The following is a 10806-nucleotide window of genomic DNA, read 5'->3' on the forward strand; positions in this document are numbered from 1 at the left end:
ACCGTGTGCCAATCTACTTTCCTCTTTCGTACTGAACTCAAACACTAAAGCAGACGACACAAGTTATATTACCCAGGTTCTTTTATTCCATACGATGAAATGGGGAAAATGTGGGATAACGGGGGTTTATCTTCAAATACAACTTTCACTGTATAGGACTAAACAACTTCAAAAAAACAATATTCTCACTCTTCATTCTAAAACTACATTCTTCCCCTAAAGATACCCTTTAAAACACACCAAATCCTTTCCCCAAACTACACTCTACTCTAAATCCTCACTCTCAACTTTAATCCAAAAAAAACCCACAATGAGACTCTAATTTAAAACAAACGAAATCTAAAAAAACAACCTAAAAAACAATTCTTTAAAAAAAACCAAATCTACAAAAACTCTAACAAAATCTGACCAAAATCTCTCCACTAAATCTAACTACTCTTCACTAACAAAACCTAGTCTATAAAAACAAATCTACGACCCACTAAAAAAAGAAAAAGACCTAACTAAACCAACAGATCTAACTAAACAGAAAAGACCTAACTAAACCAAACAGACCTAACTAAACCCAGACCTAACTAAACCCAGACCTAACTAAACCCCGTCTACTGAAACCCCGTCGCACACTCAGCCATCCTGCAAAGCACAGAATGCACGCCGTAAGCATACGTAAACAAATCAACAATTTCAACTACCACAAGCTAACTCATTAAACAACAAAACACATCATTCCTACCAAATAACATGCCTACAATACATATACCGTTCTCTCAAACAACGGTCTTCTAAAACATTCACACACAAAAATCTTCCCCACCATTCCAACTCACAAAACAATCTACTTAAACATTCAAATAAATCCTCCCCCCAAGCAGCATACTATTCTTTTCACCGCCTACCCATTTACAGAAAGAAAATTGTTTTAACCTACCAGCAAAAGAATCCTCACATTCCGGAAAGATTTCCGGCCGTGACAAACATGTCACAACAACGGCATTGAAAACACGCCGCACCAAATACACGTCTTTTTCCCTCAAAGATTCCAAGCAAAAGCACAGTTTTAGCGTTCACATCCTGTGCACCGGTGTCACAAGATTAACCCATTCAACTCGAGGGGTGTCAGGCAGCCCCACTTTCTTTAGTTAGTGCCTAACGTCACCTTCAACTATTCAACTTTACATCGCGGCGGAGGGAAAAAGGGAGATGGAACAAAGCCACCTGTCAATTGTTTCTTGTTCACAAAAACATTAATCACAAAATTTACTCCAGAGGCTTGTACTAAAAAAAACAATCGTTTTACCTATGCAAATTTTAGAATCGGCTATTCCGCGAGACCAATTCAATAGAAATGAAACTCAGTCTCGGAAACCTTAATGGATCCCCGATAGTATAGAGGTACCACGAGTTCACACGGATGCACACAAGTGCATGTGTACCGTAACTGTCGTTCCCAAGCTCACATCCTCCCCAACTTAGACTGTCGTCTCCTGGCGACATGCCAGAATCAGAAAAAAATTCAAAAAAATATTTAACCTCCCAAGAACATAATATTCTCCATCCTCAAATCATTTCAAAAACTTTCACACAAAAACAACCATCAACTGACTATAACAATATTTCTCTAAAACTAATAGGTTCTGAAATACAAATTTCACATAATCCTTCCCGTGCCAATAATCATATCTCCTGTCGACATCCAACTCACACAAGTTGACAAAAAATCACAACTCATCTTTAACAGAGGCAGTTCCATGGTTCACTTTACAAAGATTTATGTTCACCACTTGCCAGATAACCAATAATGATAATCTTTACGACTTATCAAATATTTTATCTCTCTTGAGCATACATCAGAACAAAATGTTGACAATCTTTACGATTTATCAAAGCATCTGATCTCTCTTGAGCATACATCAGAACAAAATACTGACAACCTTTACGATTTATCAATGCATGTCCCCTCTTTGTATCCCAACTGTACTTGGCAACACAATCTTCTAATCAACTAACAAAATGACCACTTGCCAAGGCAATGAAAAAAACTGGAAGTCCTTAAAACTCACCCAGAATATCAAACCTTTAGTCAAAAATCAGCAATAACCTAATGTCACTCATCACAATTAAACCATTCAACAGGAGTATTCATAGGCAACCATACAATCCTTCAGAATCTACTTCAAAAATCCACTAATATTAATTCTAATAAACAAAACCAGTATACACACTGTCTTCGAACAAAGACATCAGTAAGCGCCAGAACTCAAATTCTAAAAAAATACCACCAAGAAAATAGCGAGAGCAGAGGAGACAGTAAAAGTGAGAGCGGAGAAAACAGTAAAGACAAACCAAACGACAGCAGAGAGCAAAAAGGAAGAAAAAGGTCATCTAATCCCTTACAGGTAGCATACTTTGCTCCTGAGGCGTACGAGGCTGGAGACGCCATACACAAACCCAAGAATCCCTAAAAAAGTGCAGCCAAGAGAATTAGAAAGTGGGAGCGGAGAAGACAGTAAAGACAAACCAAACGATAGCAGAGAGCACAAAGGAAGAAAAAGGTCATCTAATCCCTTACATGTAGCATACTTTGCTCCTGAGGCGTACGAGGCTGGAGACGCCATTATTCAAACCAAAGAATCCCTAAAAAAACAGTGCAGCCAAGAGAATTAGAAAGTGGGAGCGGAGAAGACAGTAAAGACAAACCAAACGATAGCAGAGAGCAAAAAGGAAGAAAAAGGTTATCTAATCCCTTACAGGTAGCATACTTTGCTCCTGAGGCGTACGAGGCTGGAGACGCCATTCTTCAAACAAATTAAAATATGTGCGCGTAGACAATCGGCTAGAGACAACATAAAACCCCTCAAATACCACCACCTCTGGGCGTCCTTGTGGTAAACTGATACAAGTTGAATGCGTCCCAGGCACCCTGTCTACAGTATATGAAGTTTACTATGATATATATCCTTCTCTTCTTCACCATCACTCTCTTTCCTTCCTTCACAATCCTTCCTTCACAATCCTTCCTTCCTTCACTATCCTTCCTTCCTTCACAATCCTTCCTTCCTTCCTTCACCATCCTTTTCCCTTCCAATATGTATGATATGACGGTATTTCAACATTATGTTGTTCACCATGTTTCGATCCTTGAAACAAATAAACCGGCAAGCGCAATACTCACGCCCCAAGCACACGGCTTGCAACAAAAACCACACTAACACCCATACATACAACCACAAGTGTTAGTAATCACATCACATCCATGTAGCGTAATCAAACATACAACTACACATGTCCGTCATAATATCAAATCAACATAATCAAACACACTCTTCCAGGGCTGGTCCACTCCCCAACTCTGTCTCTTTGCACGGTGTGCAAACAGTCTTTCACAAACGTCCGAAGAAATGTTAATCGTTGAAGTCCTTCTGTGGACTAACAGAGTAAAAAGAAATGTTAATCACTGTAATCCTTTCTTCCCCGGATTAACAAACTAAATGGCAATGTTGACAACAAAGCCGCATCCGTCGACGTCACGCCCGGACTCCCTCCAACTTCTCACACGCCCGTCTCCTCAACACCAGCCCGCGTCCGGACTGCATGCCTGCCATCCTCTCCCTGTGCGACGGGGTCCCCTAACCTACTCTAATCCTAGCCCTAACAGTAACACCCCCTACCCACCCTGCTCGCAGCGCCAAATGTAACCGTGTGCCAATCTACTTTCCTCTTTCGTACTGAACTCAAACACTAAAGCAGACGACACAAGTTATATTACCCAGGTTCTTTTATTCCATACGATGAAATGGGGAAAATGTGGGATAACGGGGGTTTATCTTCAAATACAACTTTCACTGTATAGGACTAAACAACTTCAAAAAAACAATATTCTCACTCTTCATTCTAAAACTACATTCTTCCCCTAAAGATACCCTTTAAAACACACCAAATCCTTTCCCCAAACTACACTCTACTCTAAATCCTCACTCTCAACTTTAATCCAAAAAAAACCCACAATGAGACTCTAATTTAAAACAAACGAAATCTAAAAAAACAACCTAAAAAACAATTCTTTAAAAAAAACCAAATCTACAAAAACTCTAACAAAATCTGACCAAAATCTCTCCACTAAATCTAACTACTCTTCACTAACAAAACCTAGTCTATAAAAACAAATCTACGACCCACTAAAAAAAGAAAAAGACCTAACTAAACCAACAGATCTAACTAAACAGAAAAGACCTAACTAAACCAAACAGACCTAACTAAACCCAGACCTAACTAAACCCAGACCTAACTAAACCCCGTCTACTGAAACCCCGTCGCACACTCAGCCATCCTGCAAAGCACAGAATGCACGCCGTAAGCATACGTAAACAAATCAACAATTTCAACTACCACAAGCTAACTCATTAAACAACAAAACACATCATTCCTACCAAATAACATGCCTACAATACATATACCGTTCTCTCAAACAACGGTCTTCTAAAACATTCACACACAAAAATCTTCCCCACCATTCCAACTCACAAAACAATCTACTTAAACATTCAAATAAATCCTCCCCCCAAGCAGCATACTATTCTTTTCACCGCCTACCCATTTACAGAAAGAAAATTGTTTTAACCTACCAGCAAAAGAATCCTCACATTCCGGAAAGATTTCCGGCCGTGACAAACATGTCACAACAACGGCATTGAAAACACGCCGCACCAAATACACGTCTTTTTCCCTCAAAGATTCCAAGCAAAAGCACAGTTTTAGCGTTCACATCCTGTGCACCGGTGTCACAAGATTAACCCATTCAACTCGAGGGGTGTCAGGCAGCCCCACTTTCTTTAGTTAGTGCCTAACGTCACCTTCAACTATTCAACTTTACATCGCGGCGGAGGGAAAAAGGGAGATGGAACAAAGCCACCTGTCAATTGTTTCTTGTTCACAAAAACATTAATCACAAAATTTACTCCAGAGGCTTGTACTAAAAAAAACAATCGTTTTACCTATGCAAATTTTAGAATCGGCTATTCCGCGAGACCAATTCAATAGAAATGAAACTCAGTCTCGGAAACCTTAATGGATCCCCGATAGTATAGAGGTACCACGAGTTCACACGGATGCACACAAGTGCATGTGTACCGTAACTGTCGTTCCCAAGCTCACATCCTCCCCAACTTAGACTGTCGTCTCCTGGCGACATGCCAGAATCAGAAAAAAATTGAAAAACATATTTAACCTCCCAAGAACATAATATTCTCCATCCTCAAATCATTTCAAAAACTTTCACACAAAAACAACCATCAACTGACTATAACAATATTTCTCTAAAACTAATAGGTTCTGAAATACAAATTTCACATAATCCTTCCCGTGCCAATAATCATATCTCCTGTCGACATCCAACTCACACAAGTTGACAAAAAATCACAACTCATCTTTAACAGAGGCAGTTCCATGGTTCACTTTACAAAGATTTATGTTCACCACTTGCCAGATAACCAATAATGATAATCTTTACGACTTATCAAATATTTTATCTCTCTTGAGCATACATCAGAACAAAATGTTGACAATCTTTACGATTTATCAAAGCATCTGATCTCTCTTGAGCATACATCAGAACAAAATACTGACAACCTTTACGATTTATCAATGCATGTCCCCTCTTTGTATCCCAACTGTACTTGGCAACACAATCTTCTAATCAACTAACAAAATGACCACTTGCCAAGGCAATGAAAAAAACTGGAAGTCCTTAAAACTCACCCAGAATATCAAACCTTTAGTCAAAAATCAGCAATAACCTAATGTCACTCATCACAATTAAACCATTCAACAGGAGTATTCATAGGCAACCATACAATCCTTCAGAATCTACTTCAAAAATCCACTAATATTAATTCTAATAAACAAAACCAGTATACACACTGTCTTCGAACAAAGACATCAGTAAGCGCCAGAACTCAAATTCTAAAAAAATACCACCAAGAAAATAGCGAGAGCAGAGGAGACAGTAAAAGTGAGAGCGGAGAAAACAGTAAAGACAAACCAAACGACAGCAGAGAGCAAAAAGGAAGAAAAAGGTCATCTAATCCCTTACAGGTAGCATACTTTGCTCCTGAGGCGTACGAGGCTGGAGACGCCATACACAAACCCAAGAATCCCTAAAAAAGTGCAGCCAAGAGAATTAGAAAGTGGGAGCGGAGAAGACAGTAAAGACAAACCAAACGATAGCAGAGAGCACAAAGGAAGAAAAAGGTCATCTAATCCCTTACAGGTAGCATACTTTGCTCCTGAGGCGTACGAGGCTGGAGACGCCATTATTCAAACCAAAGAATCCCTAAAAAAACAGTGCAGCCAAGAGAATTAGAAAGTGGGAGCGGAGAAGACAGTAAAGACAAACCAAACGATAGCAGAGAGCAAAAAGGAAGAAAAAGGTTATCTAATCCCTTACAGGTAGCATACTTTGCTCCTGAGGCGTACGAGGCTGGAGACGCCATTACTCAAACAAATTAAAATATGTGCGCGTAGACAATCGGCTAGAGACAACATAAAACCCGTCAAATACCACCACCTCTGGGCGTCCTTGTGGTAAACTGATACAAGTTGAATGCGTCCCAGGCACCCTGTCTACAGTATATGAAGTTTACTATGATATATATCCTTCTCTTCTTCACCATCACTCTCTTTCCTTCCTTCACAATCCTTCCTTCACAATCCTTCCTTCCTTCACAATCCTTCCTTCCTTCACAATCCTTCCTTCCTTCCTTCACCATCCTTTTCCCTTCCAATATGTATGATATGACGGTATTTCAACATTATGTTGTTCACCATGTTTCGATCCTTGAAACAAATTAACCGGCAAGCGCAATACTCACGCCCCAAGCACACGGCTTGCAACAAAAACCACACTAACACCCATACATACAACCACAAGTGTTAGTAATCACATCACATCCATGTAGCGTAATCAAACATACAACTACACATGTCCGTCATAATATCAAATCAACATAATCGAACACACTCTTCCAGGGCTGGTCCACTCCCCAACTCTGTCTCTTTGCACGGTGTGCAAACAGTCTTTCACAAACGTCCGAAGAAATGTTAATCGTTGAAGTCCTTCTGTGGACTAACAGAGTAAAAAGAAATGTTAATCACTGTAATCCTTTCTTCCCCGGATTAACAAACTAAATGGCAATGTTGACAACAAAGCCGCATCCGTCGACGTCACGCCCGGACTCCCTCCAACTTCTCACACGCCCGTCTCCTCAACACCAGCCCGCGTCCGGACTGCATGCCTGCCATCCTCTCCCTGTGCGACGGGGTCCCCTAACCTACTCTAATCCTAGCCCTAACAGTAACACCCCCTACCCACCCTGCTCGCAGCGCCAAATGTAACCGTGTGCCAATCTACTTTCCTCTTTCGTACTGAACTCAAACACTAAAGCAGACGACACAAGTTATATTACCCAGGTTCTTTTATTCCATACGATGAAATGGGGAAAATGTGGGATAACGGGGGTTTATCTTCAAATACAACTTTCACTGTATAGGACTAAACAACTTCAAAAAAACAATATTCTCACTCTTCATTCTAAAACTACATTCTTCCCCTAAAGATACCCTTTAAAACACACCAAATCCTTTCACCAAACTACACTCTACTCTAAATCCTCACTCTCAACTTTAATCCAAAAAAAAACCACAATGAGACTCTAATTTAAAACAAACGAAATCTAAAAAAACAACCTAAAAAACAATTCTTTAAAAAAAACCAAATCTACAAAAACTCTAACAAAATCTGACCAAAATCTCTCCACTAAATCTAACTACTCTTCACTAACAAAACCTAGTCTATAAAAACAAATCTACGACCCACTAAAAAAAGAAAAAGACCTAACTAAACCAACAGATCTAACTAAACAGAAAAGACCTAACTAAACCAAACAGACCTAACTAAACCCAGACCTAACTAAACCCAGACCTAACTAAACCCCGTCTACTGAAACCCCGTCGCACACTCAGCCATCCTGCAAAGCACAGAATGCACGCCGTAAGCATACGTAAACAAATCAACAATTTCAACTACCACAAGCTAACTCATTAAACAACAAAACACATCATTCCTACCAAATAACATGCCTACAATACATATACCGTTCTCTCAAACAACGGTCTTCTAAAACATTCACACACAAAAATCTTCCCCACCATTCCAACTCACAAAACAATCTACTTAAACATTCAAATAAATCCTCCCCCCAAGCAGCATACTATTCTTTTCACCGCCTACCCATTTACAGAAAGAAAATTGTTTTAACCTACCAGCAAAAGAATCCTCACATTCCGGAAAGATTTCCGGCCGTGACAAACATGTCACAACAACGGCATTGAAAACACGCCGCACCAAATACACGTCTTTTTCCCTCAAAGATTCCAAGCAAAAGCACAGTTTTAGCGTTCACATCCTGTGCACCGGTGTCACAAGATTAACCCATTCAACTCGAGGGGTGTCAGGCAGCCCCACTTTCTTTAGTTAGTGCCTAACGTCACCTTCAACTATTCAACTTTACATCGCGGCGGAGGGAAAAAGGGAGATGGAACAAAGCCACCTGTCAATTGTTTCTTGTTCACAAAAACATTAATCACAAAATTTACTCCAGAGGCTTGTACTAAAAAAAACAATCGTTTTACCTATGCAAATTTTAGAATCGGCTATTCCGCGAGACCAATTCAATAGAAATGAAACTCAGTCTCGGAAACCTTAATGGATCCCCGATAGTATAGAGGTACCACGAGTTCACACGGATGCACACAAGTGCATGTGTACCGTAACTGTCGTTCCCAAGCTCACATATGGCCTATGCGAAAGAGAATGGCAACATCACAATGTCGGGTAAGACTGACACGTGGTGAAAACATTCCGCTAACCCAATTCTTGATGCAGCGTTGAAAGACCCTGGCGTGGTTCTTCGAATAAAGCCTGGAATAAACCCTGTGGCAGAATGGTTTCGGAACACTTTAAGAAGGAGACTGACTTACCTGTGGAGCTTGTCGATGCGTGAACAAACACTTGTCGCGTCGATGCGTCTCGCTTTCCACACACTGCCCGGCACGCGGGTGTGGACGGAAGTGAAGCTTATTCGGTCTGAGCGTTTAACAGCCAATGGGGAGGCCTTCCGGTTGCGTCGTCTGTTAGAAAATGTCGCACCAGAATGGCAAAAAAAGCCATTTGGCTTCGGAATCGGCTAATCTAACCGGGCGCATCGTGCGCGCCGCAAAATGTTTCTAGATACCCCAGAGATCGGGGCCCAAATCGGCCGGGTTTGGGAGGAGATAGCGACGCAAGGCCCCAAAACGGTCGCGTATTATAATATAGATAATGCATTTTTTTGGCTCACGTAAGTGTAGCCTATGCGATGCTAACTTTTGTCTGTCTGTGCGTGCGTGCGTGCGTGCGTGCGTGCGTGCGTGCGTGCGTATGTATGTATGTATGTATGTATGTCTGTGGTAGAAACTTTAACATTTGAAGACGTCATATTACATTGACGTCACATTATGACGTACGAGGGTTAGACGTCACGCGATGGAATTACTGAAAGTCTCGGTGATTGTTATTTTGAGCGGGCCCAGACTATTTGGCAGTCGTATCCATGTAAGTAGGCTACATGCAGACAGACAGATCTAGATCTAGTGTCTCGCTTTCTTGCACAGTTTCACCTATGCTCTTTCTGTGTGTGTGTGTGTGTGTGTGTGTGTGTGTGTGTGTGTGTGTGTGTGTGTGTGTGTGTGTGTGTGTGTGTGTGTGTGTGTGTGTGTGTGTGTGCTGTGTGTGTGTATGTGTGACGGAGTGATTGAGTTTGTGTTACTGTTTGTCGATTTCTTATGTGAGCCTTGAAGGCTTCGCCTCTTGTTTATTATATAATGCATTATTTACTTAAATAATGAATTGTTTAGTAAATAAAAGATTTATTTAATTACAACAATCACATTTTTTACTTTTGTGTAAATAATGAATTATTTAGCTAAATAATGCATTATTTAGCTATATAATGCATTATTTAGCTAAATAATTCATTATTTAGATCAACACGAAAAAACGTAATTTCTTTACAAACGGATTGCCATACGAAACAACTATCTTGATTTAAATGTGACATAACAAGACAAATGATAATTGATTTTAGAAGGAAACCAAGTCTTATTCCAGATCTATTTTAAATGGGGTGAAACTGGAACGGGCGAGTGAATATAAATATTTAGGAACAGAGGTTTATTGATAGTAAACTGGGCTTTGACAGCCACGTCAAAGCAGTCAACAAGCAATGTTATTTGAGAATTAACTACATGCAGAAACTAAGAAATCTTAATTTAAACACAAAGGTCGGACAGCTGTTTTATCAAAGTTGTGTGCAATCTGTCCTAACCTTCTCTTCTATTTGCTGGTATGGAGGCCCGAGTGTGTAAGTTAGAATGAGCTGAACAAAACTGTGAATGTATGTAGTGAAATGGTGGGCAGAAGCAGGAGCGTCTGAGTGAGTTGTTTGAAAGGCATGTTGTGAACAAGGCGAGAATGATTGTGGGTCAGAAACAGGAGAGTCTGAGTGAGTTGTTTGAAAGGCATGTTGTGAACAAGGCGAGATCGACTGATTGTGGGTCAGAAACAGGAGAGTCTGAGTGAGTTGTTTGAAATGCGTGTTGTGAACAAGGCGAGAATGATTGCTGCGAACGTTATGTTTTAGCACGTCAGTTTGAACTGCTTCCTTCTGAAAAAAGATTTAGAATGCCAACATGCACACTTTTGAACAACTTTAA

The 10806-nt window shown here is 40.3% G+C and overlaps 1 protein-coding gene and 2 long non-coding RNA genes across 3 annotated transcripts in view; 1 reads left to right on the forward strand and 2 right to left on the reverse strand.

Moving 5' to 3' along the window:
• LOC138949516 (enolase-phosphatase E1-like) overlaps positions 1-10806 on the forward strand; it is a gene marked incomplete at its 3' end in the record, with an annotated part of 167093 nt that overhangs the window by 55678 nt on the left and 100609 nt on the right.
• LOC138949501 (uncharacterized) lies at positions 64-3026 on the reverse strand. Its single transcript, XR_011450304.1, has 2 exons — positions 572-3026; positions 64-499 (listed from the first exon to the last, which is right to left on the reverse strand). It is a non-coding gene; the product is annotated as an uncharacterized lncRNA (long non-coding RNA).
• Positions 3758-8848, reverse strand: LOC138949500 (uncharacterized). The gene is made up of 3 exons (XR_011450303.1): positions 7960-8848; positions 4266-7887; positions 3758-4193 (listed from the first exon to the last, which is right to left on the reverse strand). It is a non-coding gene; the product is annotated as an uncharacterized lncRNA (long non-coding RNA).

The sequence above is a fragment of the Littorina saxatilis genome, linkage group LG15, assembly GCF_037325665.1.
Source record: "Littorina saxatilis isolate snail1 linkage group LG15, US_GU_Lsax_2.0, whole genome shotgun sequence".
NCBI lineage: Eukaryota > Metazoa > Mollusca > Gastropoda > Littorinimorpha > Littorinidae > Littorina > Littorina saxatilis.